Source organism: Myodes glareolus, chromosome 6 (assembly GCF_982192425.1).
Source record: "Myodes glareolus chromosome 6, mMyoGla1.1, whole genome shotgun sequence".
NCBI lineage: Eukaryota > Metazoa > Chordata > Mammalia > Rodentia > Cricetidae > Myodes > Myodes glareolus.
In genome coordinates, this window is record NC_142031.1 from 72,469,155 (window position 1) to 72,489,551 (window position 20,397).

The 20,397-nt window shown below is 35.9% G+C and overlaps 1 pseudogene; it reads left to right on the forward strand.

Annotated features, from left to right (window-relative positions):
• Positions 1-18,745, forward strand: part of LOC125388154 (bifunctional phosphoribosylaminoimidazole carboxylase/phosphoribosylaminoimidazole succinocarboxamide synthetase pseudogene) — a 29,194-nt pseudogene extending 10,449 nt beyond the window's left edge.
• The last annotated feature ends 1,652 nt before the right edge of the window (positions 18,746-20,397 follow it).

Below are 20,397 nucleotides of genomic sequence, written 5' to 3' on the forward strand. Positions count from 1 at the left end.
ATCCTTTTGCCTGAAAATTTAATGATGTCACAGAGAATGTAGCAAGTAGCCTTGAATTCATTGGCAAGGGGGAAACTTTCTAAATAAAATACCAGGGGGATAAACACTGACATAGACAATCAATAAATGGGACCTCACAAAATTGAAAAGCTTCTGTAAGGCAAAGGAAACTGTAAATAAGACAAAATGGCTACCCACAAAATGGGAAAATTTTTCACCCACCCGGCATCTGACAGAATGCTAATCTCCAAAGTATATAATGAACTCAAGAAATGACATCAAAATTTCAGATAATCAAATTAAAAATGGGGTATTGATCTAAGCAGAGAACTCTCAACAGATGAATCTCAAATGGCTGAAATACATTTAAGGAATTTGTGAATATCTTGTGCCTTCAGGGAAATCAAAATCAAAACAGAGCTGAGATACACATCTCAGAAGAGTTAAGATGAAAGACGTTGTAGTGTGAAGGACCGACTTGTTGGGGTATCTGTTCCCGCCTGGTACACCACAACCGGCAAGTCCCAGAGAGAATCAATCACACAGAGAACTCTATAAGTTATAAAATGGTTGGTCCATTAGGTCAGGCTACTTCTTAGTTCTTATAACTTATGTTACCCCATTATTCTAATCTATGTTAGTCATATGGCTTGGTACCTTTTCCAGCGGGGCAAGTTACATGCTGCCTTTTCGGTGGTCTTCGCAGGAGTGGCAGAGGAACCTCCCTGCTTCCCAGAATTCTCCTGTTCTCATTGCATCACCTCTACTTCCTGTCTGGTTTTCCTGCCTATACTGCCTGCCTGGCCAATCAGCATTTTATTAAAATATGATTGACAGAATACAGACTATTCTCCCTCATCATTTCCCTCTTTTTTTTTAAACAAAAGAAAATACCCATAGTCCATTTGTTGGGAATGTGGGCGTAGTATTTCAGGCTACTTCCTGCTGGTTGGAGGCGCTGATAATCTTATGGGGACCTAAAGAAAATTTAGAATTATCATCAAGTCCTGACTGGAGTATCCTGTGAGCCTTGATCATCTCAGGCAGCAGTCTTGAACCTGTTCTGGATGAAGAACTCAGACATCTGGGCCATCTGTTCCTGTCGGAGATTTCTCAGGTGGCCTTCCTTGATTATACTGGATTTTTCTTAACTCAGAATGAATCCACAACCTCTCATTTTCTGTGGAAACAAAAGCAAAATCTCTTCTCCAAAGTAACAAACCTTTTGACTTCAGTTTTGAAGCCAAGGTATTTTCAAAATACCTATCTTGGGTTAGTTCAGCAGTATTTATAAACAACAGACCTTTAGCAGCTGTTGCTCCTTCCTCAGCATTCAAACAATTCAAAGAGAGCATAATAGCATACAGTATCAAGATTCTCTGTATATTTTCCATCTTTGTGTGACTTTACTTTAACCTCTATTTCTTTTATTTTTACTTTTACTTTTTGAGACAGGTTCTCTATATATCTTTGTCCTGGAATAACACTGTAGACCAGGCTGTCCTTGAACTCACAGAGATCCTTCTGTCTCTGCCTCCCCAGTACTGGGCTCAAAGAAGTTTGCTACCACAACTTGAACTCACAGAGATCCACGTGTCTCTGCTTCCCCAGTGCTAGGATTAAAGGTGTGTGCTACCACACCTTGAACTCAGAGATCTGTCTGTCTCTGCCTCCCAGGCATTGGGATTAAAGGTGTGTACCACCACACCCTATTTCTCCCTTTCTTTCTTTTTTATTTTTAATGACTTTAACCTTTACCTTTAACCTTTACCCTGCATATATTTTTAACACACTGTAAACCATATAGAGGTTGTGTCACTAAGAAACTCATTTCAAAAGAATAATCAAGTGACTTAATTCTTCTTGTTTGAAGTTCCTTACAGAAGGAAAACAGTGGAGGCTGTGATCAGCAGATTTGTGGACCTAGGAAGTATACTCAGGATTCCATGATAATCAGATGATGTCTTCTCGACAGCTTCTCTTCTATTTCTAGGCACCAGAGAAATCAGGAAAACTCACAGCACTGTTAGATAGTCCCTCAGAGATTTGTTGTGCAAGATGCTTCTGGACTGACTGTATCCTCTGGTGTGTGTTTCATAATGCTACCAGTGTTTCCCTTGTAAACAAACACTTCTGTTGCTGTCTTTAATAAGCCTCTAAGAGAAATGAAGCTAAGACCGAAGAGCTTTCTTTAATTTTTCTTTTCTTTTTATAAATAGGCAAAGTTCTTTTTTCTAATTTCTGGTATGGAAGAAAGGAAATCCCTCAATCTAAAAAATGGGTTTAACAGAACCTCATTGCATTGGAGGATTTTATCTCATAAAGCACTGGAATCTTTTCTGTTCATGTAACCTGTTGAGATAATGAGACATATTTATAAACTGATCTGAAGTATCCCATTTAAACTAATGTCTGCTATGTGTGTCAGCTTTCTTCATAAACATGGTAATACTTTTTATTCTTAAATTTTTATTTGTATACTTAGAGTGAGAGTGAGGAAGGAAAGAGAATGGTGTGTGTGTGTGTGCATGCACATGTGTGCGTGGGTATGCCTGCAAGCATGCTCACCTATCCAGGTATTGTGGCTTACACCGAAAGCTCAAGAACAACTTTCAGCATTCAGGTCTCTTCTTTAATTCTACCATGTGGGTTATAGGGTTTGAAATCAGTTTACTAGGCTTTGTGACAGGTGACTTTACCCACAGAGGCATCTTACCATGGTGATATATGTGTTTTTAGTAGCAAAGAATTCCTAGTTTACTATTTGTGGATTATACTTTATTCATTATGCTTAGTTTACTTAGGACAATGTTAGAGTAACATTGGTTCACTTTTATTTAACATGAGTTCAATTTGTTGCTATATATTTCAATCAATACTTTTATAATCAACAGTCAATTTTTTTCATACAAAGTAGTCTAGTGGAAGCCGCAACCACCGGCTGCAAAGACTGCTCTCTAAATCAGAGTCACAATAGATGTCTTTTCAAGGCAACCCTGACACACCTTCCATTGTGCAAAATAAACTGTAGAATCACAGAGATGAGAGCACGCATTTGATCTATGTTGTCTGTGGACAGAACTCAGCAAGTAACACCATGTCCTAAGGAAGCAAAAGGCTTCAGGATCAGATGAGCAAAGGCTGGGAGGCCTTGAGGTGCTATGACTTCTCCTTGTTTGATTTACTCTTAGGAGCCAAACAAATAAATAAATAGATAGATAGATAGATAGATAGATAGATAGATAGATAGATAGATAGATAGATAGATAAGACTTTCTGCCTGGATTCCACAGTGAGTTTAACAAAGTGTCAGATGCATAAAAAACAATAAAACATCTATGGCTTTGACTGACTGGCAATAAGGCCATGCTTTTGACTGAATAACTAACATTTGATGTAATAATTATATCTAGTAATGTTTGTGGTGATACAAGATATGCATTTGTTATTTGAAGTTATAATTTGGAAAACAATAGTAATTATATATCTGACTAAAAGAAGAATGAGCAAATAAACATTCATGTGAAGTTTTAAGTAAGGTATAGGCCTAGATAATACAAAATGTACCCATATTCTTAAATAAAATCATTATTGTTTTATAAAGATTAACACAAATGTACTAGAAGTACTTTAAAACACCTCAAGTTTCTGATTTGGGAGTTTTCTGCGTTAAATTTGTTTAACACAAGCACAATTCCAATGTGTTAAACTTTTGTTTAAACCTGGAAATAGTTGTTTGAGAATGGCCTTGCCCCAAGATTCCTAAAATCACCAGCAAAGTCCCCTTTCCTTCCTCTTGCTGGAAGTGCTGTTCTTAAGATATGAAAGCTTGTGATTTGGGACCTACTATGAAGTATTAAAGACTTTAAAGCCTTTTAAAGTCTGTCACTAATGATAGGCTATTTTATTATATTTTGCTGGCTTTCATTGTCTGGCCTCTCTGTTGCCTCTCTGTTGCCTCTCTGTTATCTTTTAGTAGCTCAAGTGTCACATTAGATCAAGGTCCAGAATATATTCTAGGAATAATATCTGACTTCCATACAGCATGAAACAGTTTTGTCACTAAACTATTTAATTTCTATTTTATTTTTTGTTCTAAATCGTTAATAAAATATTTGACTTGTAATAAAATATTTCGAGTACATGAAATAATGTAGATGTTTTGAGTGCTATGTTCTATGTTGAAAATCTGAGTTTGGTATGATAGTAGCAGTTGGACTGAAATGGGATGAGATATGGACAGATTTTGGTTTGTAAATTAGCCATAGAATTAGATTAGACCACATGCCTGGACTCTGGAATAAGCTGCAGAGTAGAAACTTTACCCATTATTCAACTTGATCAATTATTTTTAATGAAATTTAACTGTGTATTTATTAATTGAAATGTTTATTCAATATACACAAGGCATTGTGTTAATAATGGAGACTATGAGGTGATTGGGAATGAAAGTTCCTAGAATTGGTAATAGTAGAAAAGGCTACATGGTAGAGTTGCTATATTAGACAATAGCATGTTTCTAAATGATTGATTGGAGAAAAAGAATTTTCATCATTATATCAAGAAAAACAACTTCAAGAGCATATTACCTAGAATTACTGTATTTCAATTAAAACTTGACATTTTTTAAAAAAAAATTATTTATTAGTGATGTATACAGTGTCCTGTTTGCATGTATTCCTGCCTGCCAGAAGAAGGCGCCAGATCTTGTTACAGGTGGCTGTGAGCCATCATGTGGTTGCTGGGAATTGAACTCAGAACCTCTGGAAGTATAGACAGTGCTCTTAAGCTCTGAGCAAAACTTGAAGCATAAGTATCAACAAATTTATAAAAAAGAAGCAGTTATAAAATTGTATTAGAGATAGCAGTGTGTGTGTGTGTGTGTGTGTGTGTGTGTGTGTGTGTGTGAATGCATAAAGGATACACACATACACACATAGCACCTTTGAGAGAGTGAGAATTTCAGTAAACAAAGTGGCCAGAATAGCATGCTAATATCTTCTAGAGTATTACTGGCCACAGTTGATATTTGACTATTAACTTTAACACAATGTAAACCCTTAATAGATTCTCCCATGCAATTCCACTTTAAATGATGATTCCTAACTGAAGACAGAATCAGAGTAGAAAACAGTAAGCATATGCATTTGCATATGTCTGGGAGAGAAAACTGATGGAACAGATCTCATTGACAAAACCAGACAAGTTTGTCACATAATTTGGAAAAGTAAGAACCGAATTTGCTGGAAAATTGCTTATGAGGGAATGGAAAACAAAGGATAGCTGAGCATTTTGCTCAAGCAGTGTCATGTGTGATGAAGCACAATAGAGATAAGAACTGAGTTCTGTGATAACTGAGCTTGACACGCCATAGTTCCAATCGTTGTAAATCTTAGGCAGTACTCTCCTCAGAGACAGTCAATTACCCTTTTTCATTATTTTAATTGTCTCAAGTAGCATTTAATATATTGTCTGATCCATAACTTTATTGTTCATTTTCTGTTCTGTATTTTAAAATATGGAAGCCTTTCTGCCATAAATTAACCATGTAAACACTGAGTAGAATCAGACAAATAGCACAGTGATTGTGTCTGCTTATCACTCACTTTATTTCCTACCCATGTAAAAGCAAATTGGTTTCATAGTAAATTTGCTTTTGAAATTATTTAAAATACTAAAAAAATGTGACAATGTTCTTAAATCATGGAGCAAAGATTCTGAACAGAAGGTTATGTTTAAAAACAAGGCAAACACCGAAGAACAAGAAGGATAACATGTCAATAGTCATGGTAAGTTATTTCATAGGGCCCCATCCAAGATGGCCCATTAGTCCCAGTCTCCTTGTGTCTAAACTGTGGACAATGTGGTGCATGCCTTTAATCTCAGCTAGTAAGAGGTGAGGTAGGCAGATCTCTGAGATCTTAGCCAGGTTGTTCAACAGAGAAAGTTATAGGACAGACAGTGTGACACAGAGAAATCCTGCCTTAAATAAATAAATAAATAAACTTTATGAAATGAAAAGGAATATAATGGCCAATATGTAGCAAAATATCCATCCTACAGAATTGTGAGTGGGTTCAGAGTCAGATCCTCCAATCCTCTACAATCCTTCAAAGTCTGCAGCTTTGACCAGATCAAGAATAAATCCTAAAAATTGCTGAAGCTATCTCATCAGTTATGCAGCTTCTGAATACCTAGTTTATTGATAATGAGTGTTTGTTATTTTAAAATCACCCCCAAAATGGGGGAAATTGTTAGAATTATTTGCAGTAATATATCAGAGCAATAGGAAATTAATGTCACACTCTTCCTAAAGAACAGTGGGAAGAGTGAATTTTTCCCAACTGTAGTGATTTTTATATTCTGAACCTAATTACCAGACAATAACAATTTCCTTTTTCTTTGGAATTTAATTATATGAAATGTTAAACAGGACCTTTTGCTTCCTTCTGGGTCTTCCTGATAAACCAGGATTCTGCCATAGTTTATATCAAGAGGATATGAAGGGAGGCAAGATATCACACAGATGATGGGAATGACCTTTTGGAGAGACGGAATAGGAGACCAATTGGAAGGAAATGTTAGGGTTCTCTAATGAGTTTGTAGTAATAATTATAAAAACCAAAGAAAATCATAGTTAATATACGAGCTTGAGTCATGGTCCTAATTCCTTATGAAAGAAATTGAAATACAGATAATGGAGAAACAAATGATGCAGTATATGATGTTGATCCTGAACTATATGCTTTCAACTGAGTACACAGCACACAGCAAGAAGACAGCAAGCTGCACTCCAGAAAAAAAAATGCTACACAAAGATAAACTGTGTCATAGTTTATTGGGACTCTTAAGATCCAGAATGGTGAGAAACACTTCACCGTCACTTAAACCGTTACGTTTATGGGGTATTTATGAAAGGAGCTGGAGTGAATTGGCAACATTTATAAAGATTGCCTTGAAACATGAGGTCTGCAGAATGATCTATGGGGGAAAATAGAGCTCATGGTGTAGTTTGGAAAATATATGACAGAAATTCCTCAAAGGAATCACAAAGAATATTTGCAGAGAAGCCTATTTACCTTACCTTACTCTCCTGCCTCTACTGCTGACGCTGTCACAGTGAAACACTGCAGAGTAGATAGAGGAACATTTGGGTGTGCTCAGTTTCTAGTTCGAATAACAAGGAATTGGTGGGATGCTTTTTCTGAATATTCTCTCCTTGGCCTAAAGCTGACCATGTGTCTGTATCACATAGTCATCTCTTCATGCCAGTGTATCCCAGGTTAACAGGTTGGGCTCTGTCTCTGCATTGTCTCTTTGATAACTCCTTTTCTTTTCAAAGCCCCAGGATTACTTGACTTTATCTAGCCTTTATTATTTCTCCAATGTTCATGTTTTCAAACACATTCACTCTGTGACCCTAGGGTTTGCTTATCAACATTTGCATTGTAGAGAAACTCAATTAAGTTCTTAGTATCTACTTTATCAGAATCACTAAAGTAGGATGACTATTTTGTATCTTAGGGGTTATATAGCACAGTGGTCTTTGCATCCTGGAAATGCTGAGAACCCAGCAGCTGATAATGAAGCTGGACCCTCGGTAGTCCCAATCAAGCCTGTCCCAGGCTTTCCTAAAAATTTTACTATGAAGTAATTAAAAAAAAAACACTCATTTTGTCCTACTAAAACAGTTCAGCTCAATGAGGTTTGCCTTTAGGATTTGTTCCACTCCTTGTTTGAAGTTTTCCTTATCAGATATCTCACACTTCTGGCATCTCAAACAACTTGGGGTTTCTAACCAAACCAGACTTAACTTCCAAAACCTCATGCAATAATCTTTCAGAAGCAGATGTAACATATTGCTTGAATTCAGTGTCTCTCTCCAAACGTATAAAGGAAAATTCAGTGATCACACTGCTCATGAATCAGTGTCTCATGGATAACACTGCTAATTTCAGCTGCCAGCTTGAGATACGTTTGTGCCCCGTGAACAACATTTTCCCCCACCTTTTGCTAATGTTGCTGTTTACCCCAATTAGAAGTTTAGGTGAATGGACACTTTAGACTGCTCACTGCTCATGGTACTCTCAAGGATGGTGATGTTATTGAGAAGATGGTTCAGTGTTTCTTTTGCTTATGCACGCAAGTACAAATTGTCAAACCACAGTAGAAAAGTATTGCAGTAGACACAGTAATTTTTTGAGTGCATAATATCCTTGATACTGAAGAAATAAACAATGGTGAAGAAGACAATGGCCATGGTACTGATACTGGTTAGGAAGACCACCCAAGATGATGTGTTGCTGATATACAGACTCATTCATGGGAGCAAATATACCTATCATTTTTATAAGACACAATTAGGTAGAAGTCCTCTTAATCATCTTGTTCTTACAAATATTAAGTCCATTTATGAGGTGTCCTCTGAGCCTTGAGGATGGGAGTTTAGTTATAGATATCCAATTTAGGAATGAACATCCCATAATCATTGATTTTCTGCACCTTTGACCAGTTGTGGTTCTCTATAGTAGCCTCGACCTACTACCAAATAAAGAAGCTTATTTAGTGAGGGGTGCAAGCTGCATTTATCTGTGTGTTTAAGCATAACGTTGTACAAGGCAGTTGGACATTATATCTGCTGACAGTATATTTTAGGCAATTTTTACAGTTGTTGAAGTTGATAAAGTCAAAGTGTGGGGGTCTCTTCAAGATGGGTTCTAAAGAGAGAGAGAGAGAGAAGAAATTTAACATTATTCAGGTTTGAGATTGAAATATTGATAAACCTATCTCTTTCAGATTCATGCAGTACTGTGATATCAAACCAAGCCAAAGACATGATGTCCTATATCTGTGCAAAATTTGCCCTATCAAGAAGAAAATTACTAGTGAGAAATAACTGCCTTAATAGTCTCACTATTGTCTGTGGGATGCAATTTTATCGATATTAAAGAAATATAGCAATTATTTCATTTTTGTTTGAACTTTCTTGTTGAGTGTTTAATAGAAGGCAGATAACTAAAATTAATCAGTTTCTATTATACTGTAATGGCTTGTTGAGGATCTGGTCTCCTCAGGAGTCTCTTGAGCTTCAAAAGAATCTGTGGTTCCTCTAGCCTTTCTTTCGCCAGTTATTTCAGATTCTGAGAATAAGTAATGCCGGATTTGTCCATTATTTCCTTTGGAACAACTGAGGACCTTTCACTGCTTTGCTGACATTCTACTTTGTAAAGCGGCTTCTGCTTCGAGTTCACCTAATGGGCCCTCCAGCTTCTCTTTGAACACGGGAACAGGTGACCTGTCAAAGCCACAGGAACTTTTTAGAATTAATTATGTAGTTGTTATATTTAGACTGCATGGGAAAAATATTGACCATTTATTTATTCTAACAACATTAGTATAAGCCCTCAATAATGGCTATTAAATGCCCTTATGGTCAGTTACATCAGTGTGATGCTTTTAACTACTGTGTCATATTTAAAGAAAGCCTGGGCCAAAATCAAGCACTTTCATATAAGCCTCAGTTTGTCATCCATTTTTTTCTTTAATTCCTTCCTTGTAATTGTGATGAGGAGCAAAGCAACAACTCAGTTGTTTTTAGTAAAGGTTTAATATTGATAGCTTGAACTTTGACCTTAAAATTTTTAACCTATCTCTAAGTTCATCTTTTATGAACTACTCAGACCGTAGTACCTTGTTTAGTCTATCCACCTTTCCTTCTCATTTTGAAACTTTATTTGGCCACCTTAGTCCTCATACACAAATCCTTCTTAACTACAAACATGCCCATTTTACTTCTAACATTTCTTACCCTAATTCCAAGTTCACTTTTATTAATACTATTAGCCATAGTAATATTTAAAATATTACCATCTATTGTGAGAATTGTTTCCCAATGGTAATCTAAGGACTGTTCCCCTCCTCATAAAGTCCCATAACAAAACAAAGTTTAATTTTACCAAAGTTACACACTGGGAAACCAAGGATTTCATTTCTCTTACTTATAGACCATGCGCAAGGTTTTATTGAAAAGAGCATAGGTGATTAAAAAGCAGGCACACTGGAAAATCCTTCAGAATGAATACTTGTAGCATGCTTAATAAAAACCCAGAGAAAGATATTAGGGCTCAACCTGAAGTTCAGAAAAACAAAACAATTAGTCAATGTCTCTTATCTCTTAATCAATCTGAAATGGTGATCCTACCTCCAGGAATCTCAGAAAGAAACTGTGTATGAGAGTTGTCTCCAACAATCTTAAATTCCTCTCTAGGGCTGGAATTAAAGGCATGCATCATTACTGCCTGGTTTCTACAGAAAGCTAGTGTGGTTACTGGGTTTAAAGGTATGTCACCACTGCCTGGAAATTGTAAGGCTGATCAGTGTGACTGTTTTACTCTCTGAATTTCCGGCAAGCTTTATTTATTAATATGCAAATGAAATATCACTACGAATACTGGCTTCTGCACAGCTACACTGACTGAGCCTGTTCTCCCCACTCTTCTCCAGAATATGTACTTCAGCTCCTCCCCAAGATCACAAGACCACAAGTGGCTAGAGCAAATCGGTACATAAGTGTCTGATACGAGTGTTTGGATACTCAGGGAAGGGTCCAGTGATCCTGTCAACCATTCTTTATATAAGTGACTGATAATAGCACGCCCACCTGTGGTGAACATTTGTAAACAGACACAGTTGATAGCATGAAGTTGGGACTTGTTTAGCTTGAAGGATAATACTGTACAACACCATATCATTAAAAGCAAGTCCAACCCAAAGTACAGATAGGATAAGGTGATTAACTCATGCCACGTATATACATACTGTTAACTGTGAGTTTTTATAAGTTACAATTAAACATTATTTTTAAAAAGCAGTCAACTTCATTTTGTTTTGGAAAATACAGTGTAAAATATCTACTGCCATAACCATGTTCTTACTTTTGAATGAATGTAGGAAGGAGATTAGTAAATAGAGAGAAGTAGTAATTTCAAAACCCACATGTCTATTTGCCAGTATAATGTACACACAAGAGTTATTTGCTACTCTGTGCCACTGAGGATAACAGCTGTTTTTTTTTTTCTAAATGACTGAAAAAGAGGGAAGTCCAAGTGCTGTACACTGGACAGGAGACTTAGTATTGAGTCCAATGTTCCCAGGTTGGAATGCAAGCACCTATCCTCATTACCTGCATATGTGGGCAGATGAGTCTTGTTAATCTTCTGGGGATTAATAAGAGAGAGAAAGTCTCTATTTCCTGAGTGAAACAAAACACTTAATTTTGAAGAGTAACCCTCTGATATATTTAAATTTTATAAGGCACTAGATGAGAAACAATCAGCATCTATTATTACAGAAGATCAAGCAGACAGAAGACTCTGTCTTTCAGGTTTCGAATCGGCTATTTTTCCTATCTAGACTTTGTGTGCCCAATTGCTTGGGAGCCTGTACTTAAAACTGAAAAACTCATTAAGAATCTTTGCTTCTATAAAGAAACCAAACCCCAATTTTCCCCCATTAGAGGTTATTTTTTATCTTCTGATCTAATTGTAGGCTATGCTTAAGTGCAGAATAACATTGGGCATTTTTTGTTGTTTTTTTGTTTTGAGATCTGGGTTAAACAGTTACAGACTAGGAATATCTTGCTGTCTTTCTTAAAAATAAAAGAAAGTGTTTTTGGAATGTCTCCCAAATTTATTGTCTTCTTTTCCAGAGCATCATATGGTATTTGTCTCATTTCTTCCTCCTTCCCTTGAAATGAACCATGAAGAAAAGAGAGGTCTGGGACACTAGTCTATCTTCTCCAGAGACCTGGGTTCCCTAGGGCTTGTCCTGCTTCATTACCAACTTAAGAAAGAGAATGTATTAGAATATTTGATCTGACCAATTTGACTCTAGATGACTAATATGTAGTAACATAAATTAATTGTTCTGTATCTAGCCTAATTTATCTCATTATGTCTGTACCTGACCCACAATCAAAGAGAAAGTCTCGGTAGGTGTATCCAGAGAGGTGGGGGAAAATGGGTATGAGAGAGGAGAAGAGAATTTGTATTTGTGACTTAATGTTTGTGGTGCAGGAAACCCCCTCCTTCTGTGACCCTTGAAGACTCAGTATAATTGAGAAGTTTTAAAGGTAAGATAATGTATGCTTAAGTGCTGTGGTTATATTAGCAAATATAGTGGTGAATTTACATGGTTACTGCTATTTTTAAGATGTTACTAATCAAGATTGTGACCAATCATGTGACTATGGCCATATTAAGGACTTCATTAGCTTTATGAAAGCCAAGTTACACATCTGCTTCTATTTTGATGAGGTCACCAGACAAATGATGAAAAAGTCCCAAGGTTACTTTCTGCCTGTGGTGTGCTCAACTCCACGATAAAGTCACCCCATTCCCTATCAGAACACGAGTCCCTGTGAGATCTGCACATGACATAGATTAAATGTTGTTTACAACAATAACAACACAGCGCAGACGTTAAGTTATGATGGATATAGTAAGAAATCTTTTCTGCAATTAAGTTGCTCCAATATATCAAACCAAAGAAACAAGAAATTCCATGATCTCAAATAAAGGAAGGAGATCCCATATATTGTATCGCAAACTGTGACTGTGAACACTAAATGAGGGATTTGGATCTTAGGTAGCTCTTCCTCCTCATCTCCAAATTCTATGCTTTCTTCAAAAGAAACCCATGAACAAAACAGAATGAATCCATTGGGGTGTCCAGTACCCCAATGCTATTGCTATGAGAGTACGTCACTGGGAAGGAGAGTGACTGAGGCAATTTGTCAGACCTGAGCAATGCTGTGGACCATGATCAGACAGGTCAGTGACTCTCCATGTTGTCAGATACTTTAGTCCCATAGAGATAAACTCATTAGAAATAGTTAAAACTGATTCAAAACCCTAGCAGCCTTGAGTAGTGCTTTTAATCAGATACAAAAACAACTGATTTGATCCAATGTAAGCTAGAACCTAATCACACCAAGCCTCTCTGTTTCCCTCACTTCCCCTAAATCTGATCCAGCCCTCCTTTTTCTGAAGGAAAACCAGCAGGAATGGAAATAAGTGAGAATAATGTCCACAGAAAGCAGAGAGTTCAACATAGTGTCATTTAGCTCTTTATCACATGGATCAGTCAACATGAGATGAATGGGAAAAGAACCCAAGAAAGGGAACCATTGTAAGAAAGAAGGTTTTTTTTTTGTTTGTTTGTTTTTTTGTTTTTTGTTTTTTTTTTTTTTTTTTTTGAGGAAAGCAAAGTTCCCTGCAAGCAGGGCATAATTCCAAGGCAAGAAAGATAAAAGTAGTTATCTGTTTTGTCTTCAGAGACTTCTGAAATATCCCCTGAGGGGTCACCAAATATGTTAACAGAATCTATGAGTGTGTCCCATATGTGTTTTCACTGAGACTGGAAAAATCAAGGACCTGATTATGGATTTTAGTCTTACTAATAAAGTAATTTAAGAATTTTCTCAAAGGAACTGTTACCTATTTTGTGAAATTTTAAAAATGATACACTCCAGGACAGGTAAATCATGAATGTCAGCAGTTTCATGAAGGAGGGGAGTGTTGGGGGGAAAGTGGGGATGGGGTATGTCATTTAGGTTGACAATAAGGATGAATGTTGAACAGCCAGTTAATGAGGGAAGGTTTAATGAAAAATTAATGAATCTCAAACTATCTAAAGCTTTTGGAGAAAAGAGAAAGAGAAAGAAAGAATGAATGAAAGAAAGAAATAAAGAAGGGAGGGAGGGAAGGAGGAAAGGAAGGAAGGAAGGAAGAAAGGAAGGAAGGAAGGAAGGAAGGAAGGAGGAAGCAAAGACGGGAGGGAGGGAGGGAGGGAGGAAAGAAAGGAAGGAAGGAAAGAAGGAGGAAGCATAGAAGGGAGGGAGAGAGGGAGGGAGGGAGGAACACACACAGAAAGAGAGAGAGGAGAGAGAGAGAGAAAGAGAGAGAGAGAGAGAGAATGAAAGAAAACTTGACCTTTTGACTCTGAATAGAGGAATGACCCAGCCAATCACAAGGCTGCCCAATTTGTAGAAACTGCCTTTTCCTGACATTCTTTCACTAGGGATTTAGGGTTTTCTATGAAATTATCATTCAGACAGTGGTTGAAATATTGAGATATTCTTTTCTATATCTTCTGAGCCTATTGAATGGAAGTGCTTCCATGGTTTTTGTAAACAGTCTTGTTATTGGCGTATAAAAGAACTAATCCTTTCTCAAAATTAATTTGGTATGCTGCCATTTGTTGAAAATTCTTTGTAGTCTTTGTAATCTCTATGCATGTAATAGTAAGATATCTGCAAAGAGACATAATTTGACTTCTTTTCTACTTGTATTCATTTGACTCCCTTCTCTTGTCTTACTGCTCTAATTAGGGCCTAGTTATTATTGAAAAAGAAGGAACAAAGTGAACAGCCCTGTCATAGTATTGATTTTAATGGAATTGTTTCTAGGTTTTGTCTATTTAGAATAATATTAGTGGAGTATTTGTTATGTATAACCTTTATTACCTTACCGCGTGTTTTGTCAAGTCATATTCTCTATAGGACCTTTATCATGATGACAAACATTTTTTCAGCATCTATTATGATGATCCTGTGATTTTTACTTTGAGTCAATTTATATGATATATTGTGTTACTGGTTTTACCTATGCTGAAACGTCCTTGAATCTCCATAACAATGTCAACTTGATCATGACAGAAGTGTTTGATGAATGCCTGTATTCAGTGTGGTTTGCAAATATTTTGTTGAGAATGTTGTCACCCACTTAAGTTAGAAGTCTTTTATTACTGTTTTAATCTTCTTAATTCTTATGGGACTACAGAAGATCAACCTAGATGCCCCTGAATGAAATAATGGAATTATGATACATTTCCACAATGAAGTACTATGCAGTGGTAAAAAATAATGACATCTTGAAATTTGCAGGCAAATGGATGGATTTAGAAAAAAAAGAAACAATATTGAGTGAAGTAACCCAGACAGAAAGACAAATATAATATGTACTTACTCATAAGTGGCATCTAGACATAAAACAAAGAAATAACAGCCTATAATCCACAACCCCAGAAAACTTAGACAGCAAAGATGACCCTAAGAGAGACATATGGATCTAAACAGAAAGGAGAAAATGACAAGATCTCCTGAGTAATTGAGAGTGTTGGAGTCACAGGAGAAGATAGAAGGAAAGAAGGGAAGGAAGGAGGGAAGTGGAGAAAAAAGTGTATAGTGCAATAAAAACAATAAAAGTAGAACTTTCCTTAATGTAACTTTGGTGGTTGAGATCTGTTTAGGACTTCAACCACTCCCTTTGAATTTTCAATTTTAGAGAATTTAAAGTTTCTAAAGTTTACCTTATAATTTTCTGAATTTTTGTTGTCTATTGTAATGGTTACTTATACATATCTAGTTTTATGAATTTAGGCCATCTTTTTCGTTTTTGGAGGTATAACTGAACTAAGGATTTGTCAATATTTTCTATATTTTGAAAAAATAAGCTCCTAGTTTCATTGAATCTTTGTATTATTTCAATATTTTGTTTTGAAAACATTGATTTCTGTTGCTTTAGAAATTCTTTATATCTGCTGCTTTTAAGTTTGGTTTGTTCTTATGTTTTCAAACTCTGGAGGATCACATTTAACTCATCTACCTATGTTTCCTCTGACTTTTTAAATGTAGGTACTTTGTGCTGTAAGGTTTTTCTTAGGATTGCATTTAACATCACAATGTTATATTGTCCATTTCTAGAAGTCTTTTGCTACTATTTCTCTCTCTCTCTCTCTCTCTCTCTCTCTCTCTCTCTCTCTCTCTCTCTCTCTCTCTCTCTCTCTCTCTCTCTCTCTCTCTCTCTCTCTCTCTCTCTCTTTGAAACTCATTGGTCCATTAACCAGTCACTGGTACACTGTATAATCTCTGTGAGGTTTTATAAGATCAAAAAATTTCTTTGCAACTGATTAAGATATATTGCATTATATAAACCACCTCATTTTGATGCATCTTGGAACAAAGGGAAAATAAAGTGAAATCAATTGTATATTTTTTTCAATGAAATTTATTTATGCCTTTATAAGCATTTATTTCCTAAATGTTGAAAACTGCCATGAGATTTATCTCTTCAAAGTTTTGCCCTCAGAAAGTCCCATTATTTACAAAAAGTCATAAAATTTGGGATTGTACTTTTATTAGCAGTGAGGTGTATATTTAAGCAATGGATAAATCCCATTAACCTGATGAAATTAGGAAGAGAGAGACAATATTTGGAAAATTCTCTTTCTTTCTGAATTTAATTTCATCAACTGCAAACTAGAGATACTGGACTAGATCTTCCCATGGATCTTTGAAGATCAAAGTTTCAAGATTTTTTTCCTGAATAGCTATTGTGTGTTACAGAAAACTCTTTTCATACAGAACTCCCAGTGAGTAAAAATCTGGGTTTTGACAAGTTGAAAGAGATGCTCTTAAAATTATCAGTAAAAGGGACATCCCATCAGGAAAATAATAAACTCTGATGCTACTGATTTTTGCTTTTTGTCCCCCCTCTTTTATTTTTTACCATTTATCAAATGGTAGGAAAGATCACAATTAAATTATGAATGCCCATCACTTAATGTTAGCTTCAGCTGCTAACTTTGTAAATTTAGACAAGGCCAATTAATGACATATTCTTTCCCTGTGATTCATGTGTTAACTAGAAGCATTAGAATTTCCATGAGGAAAAATCCCACTTACTATAGTTTCAGTGAATAAACCAATCAAATCTATTTCCTTCGCCTGCTGACAAGAGTTCTTACCAGAACTTTTAATGAATCACGAGTATTACTATTTTATCTAGAATTGACAATGTTTTTAAATGTCACAAATTTGACATATTATATACAAATTTTAAGAAAATTTAATTTTATTGGTCATAGCTAGTTCTGTTGTATTAACCTGTATACTGTGCATGGCCCAGTGATTTTCCTTTAATCACTCATTTCTTCTGAAATCAGTTCTGTTCAACTATGCAGGGTACATTTATTTTAATTTCCATCTTTTAAAAAAATGAAATTAGCTTACTAACCAGTGGGTTTGTATAAGGTGTGCTATTTGGTAACACACTTCTTACCTGTTTTGTTCCCTCATCTCCTCATCCACATGTCCTAGCTTCAACTACAATCATCTATGACTGCTCCCCATTTATTTTTACACTGTATGTGATTTAATCACAATACAGTAATAAAAACACATGATGCCAAAATTAAAACAGACACTTTGATAAATGGAATAGAATTGATTACTCAAATGCAAGCCTCCATTCCTATAGCCTCCAGACTTTCTAAAAAGAGAGATTGAAGAAAGGATAGCATCCCCAAGTTTTGCTGGCAAGACAGCCTAACTAACATGCAGAATAATGAAACTAGATCCTTATCTCTCACTCTATATTAAACTTAACTCTAAGTGAATCAAGGTCATTGTACATTGGACCCAATTTACTGAAATTTCTTGAAGAAAAAAAATTGAGTACAACTCAACTTTTAGCACAGGTAATGATTTTCCGACTAGGAACCAAATATTACATTGAGTAAGACCAACAACTGACAAATTAGCACTCTTTAAACTCAAAAGCCTCTGTAGCCAAGGGTAACAATCTTTCTTTCCTGCTCTATCTACACTCTCTGTCTACTTAAGGCAATGCTACAGATGAGTTATTGAACATAGAAAGCTCTGAGAGTAAAACAGAAGTATATGAATCATTAGATAATCCAGAAAGAATCCTCTTGCAGTCCAAGGACAGAATTATAGCAGGAAATGCATATGGAAAGAACCACCTGGAAGGTAGCGTTGCCAACTCCAATAAACATATCAGCTGTATCTTTCAGTTGTTGCTGGGAGCATGTGTCTAAACTGCTTTCACCAGAAAATGAAGAGAGGAAGCTATTGTTGCACCCTATTATGAAATGATTCTAACTGAATGGGTGTGCCAAAGAATTCAGTTGGTTCTTGAAAGATATCTTGCTTCTAAAAAGGATGTAAATTTTACTCAGTGAAAGTAGAGATGTTCTTTTAGGAAGATGCCAAGAATGACCCACAGTGGTATGGGAAAGATGAGTCATTCTGACCAAGATTTTTGAAATATTGGAGAAAGCCTGACCACTCCAGAAATGTACATTGGTTGGTATGAAGATTAAGTTTGGTGTTGATATAGCTACTACCAAAGAGATTGTTCTCGTTGAAGTTATTGATAATGATGCCTAGAGACTCTGCTTGACAAATTTGAGCCAGCAGAAGGACAATCAGTTTTATCAGGACCTCAAAAAAGGGAGACTGAAGGGGCTCCAGATGATAAAGTTAAACTTTGGATAGGTTGCAGAGAGAGAAAATCTTCTAAAATAAGCCATTGTATGGTCATAGTATTGATGAGTTCAGCTTCATATCTTGGTCACTATGAAAAGAAAATCAATAAGGCTTTTTGGAAATATTGAAGCCCATGTGAACCTTGACTGAGAATTCTCACAAAGAACCAGATGAAACTTGAAGGTTTAAAACAGAATATGAAGGGGACAGCATTTCTGTTGTATTTGTGGCAGCAGCAGACAGATACAGTGATTTGGGCTCCATGATGCCTGTTAATTCTGGATATCCAGTTATCAGCTGACCTCTCATCAACCAGACTGGGGTGCTCAGAATATGAGATCATCTTTTCAATTACCCTTTTGTCTTGGCTGTTCAATCATACCTTGCCCAGAATGATCAGTTTCATTTCCTACTCAGATATTTGAGTTAGTATGGGCTCTTTGGTATGGGCTGAACAGGTAGATATTCTTACAATAGGTTATCAAGAAAATCAGAGAATTCAATTTATAAGAAAATAATTTTTAAATTTTAGAATAAAAGTTGCAGATTCCTGGTGTGAATATAAAAACAAATCAAACAAGGCAGTTTTCCGTCAGAGAACACAAAGTAAAATTACAAATGAACAAGTACTTCTGTAGATTTGTGGGTTAACAGACTGTATGTTGGTATTTGTTACTATTGTGTTTTATCTATGCATTGGGATGTATGCCTGTAGTTCCAGTACTCAATAGGTAGAGATAACAGGATTGCATTAAGTTCAAGATCAGCCTGGACTATGTAATGAGAACCTGTGTAAAAAAATATCTTCATAGGTAATAAAATTAGTATAACACTGTAAAATTATAGTTTACTCCCTGTATGGCTATTGTTAGGTATATAACAGTAACTAAGAAATACCACTTATGAGGCTGGAAATGTGTCTTAGCAGTTTAAAGTGAGTACTCTCCCTCGCAGAGGAACTGAGCCTGGTTCCCTGCACTCATGTGTGTTTCTGACTCCTGTTTCAGAGAATTCATTGCTTCTTGTTTCCTTATGAACCTGCATTCACATGAAAATACAGACACAGACATGACCATAATTAAAATAACTTCTGTGCCCAGTCCATGGGAACCTAAAAAGACCGTCAGGGAGACCAAGTCACCTAAATGCAAAAGCAAGTTTTATTATCATGCATGAGTACAAGCCAGCAGTAAACTTGTCAGAGCAGCAGTGAGAGGAGGTATCCCATGAATGTAGACAGCACTATTTAAAGACATAAACCAGAAAAGTTATATTAGGGGTTTGAGGGTGACAGGTTCAATCATGATTGGCTGATATTTGTCTAAGGGTGTCCTGGTGAAAAGCCATGGGTGTGTGCTGGCAGGTGATCCTAACTACAGTGGTTGAAAAGTTAGAATTTTCTTCGGATTGTCAGTTCCTGAGTGATGCCTGGATAGTTTCAGTTGATGGTCTTTCTTGTAATCAGGTATTGTCTTAGGGAAAACTTCAGAGACTCAGGTCTCTATTAATCTTATCATAGTTGGGTTCTACATAATGGTAATTTTCTTCTAAAAAGAGGTATTGTTTTTAAATGCTAATAATTACCTGCTATAAAGCTGTATTTACTATTTGGTTGTCTGTAGCTCAAGTTTAGAAAATTGAAATGCTTATATTGCAAATGGTAAGAACAACATATTCCTCTCAGGACATGGTATATAAATTATCAGTTCTTATCTAAGAAAGTATGTTATTACATAATCTCTCTAAAAAAAGCTTCTTTTCAGCAAAAGGAACGATCAATTGAGTGAAAAAATAGCCTCAAAATTGTAAAAAAAAACAAAAAACAAAAAAAATCCCTTTTTGACAGCTACATGACTGAAATTGAGTTAAAGTCTGCTGTATACAAAGAATTCAGCACAAACTAAATATCATGAAGACACACAATGCAACTAAAGAATGATCTAAGAACTGAACAATGTACTTTTGAATGAAAAATACACATAGTTATAAAATATATTTACAAGTTCTCAAAATTCCTAGTAATCATGAAATGCAAATTAAATCAATTT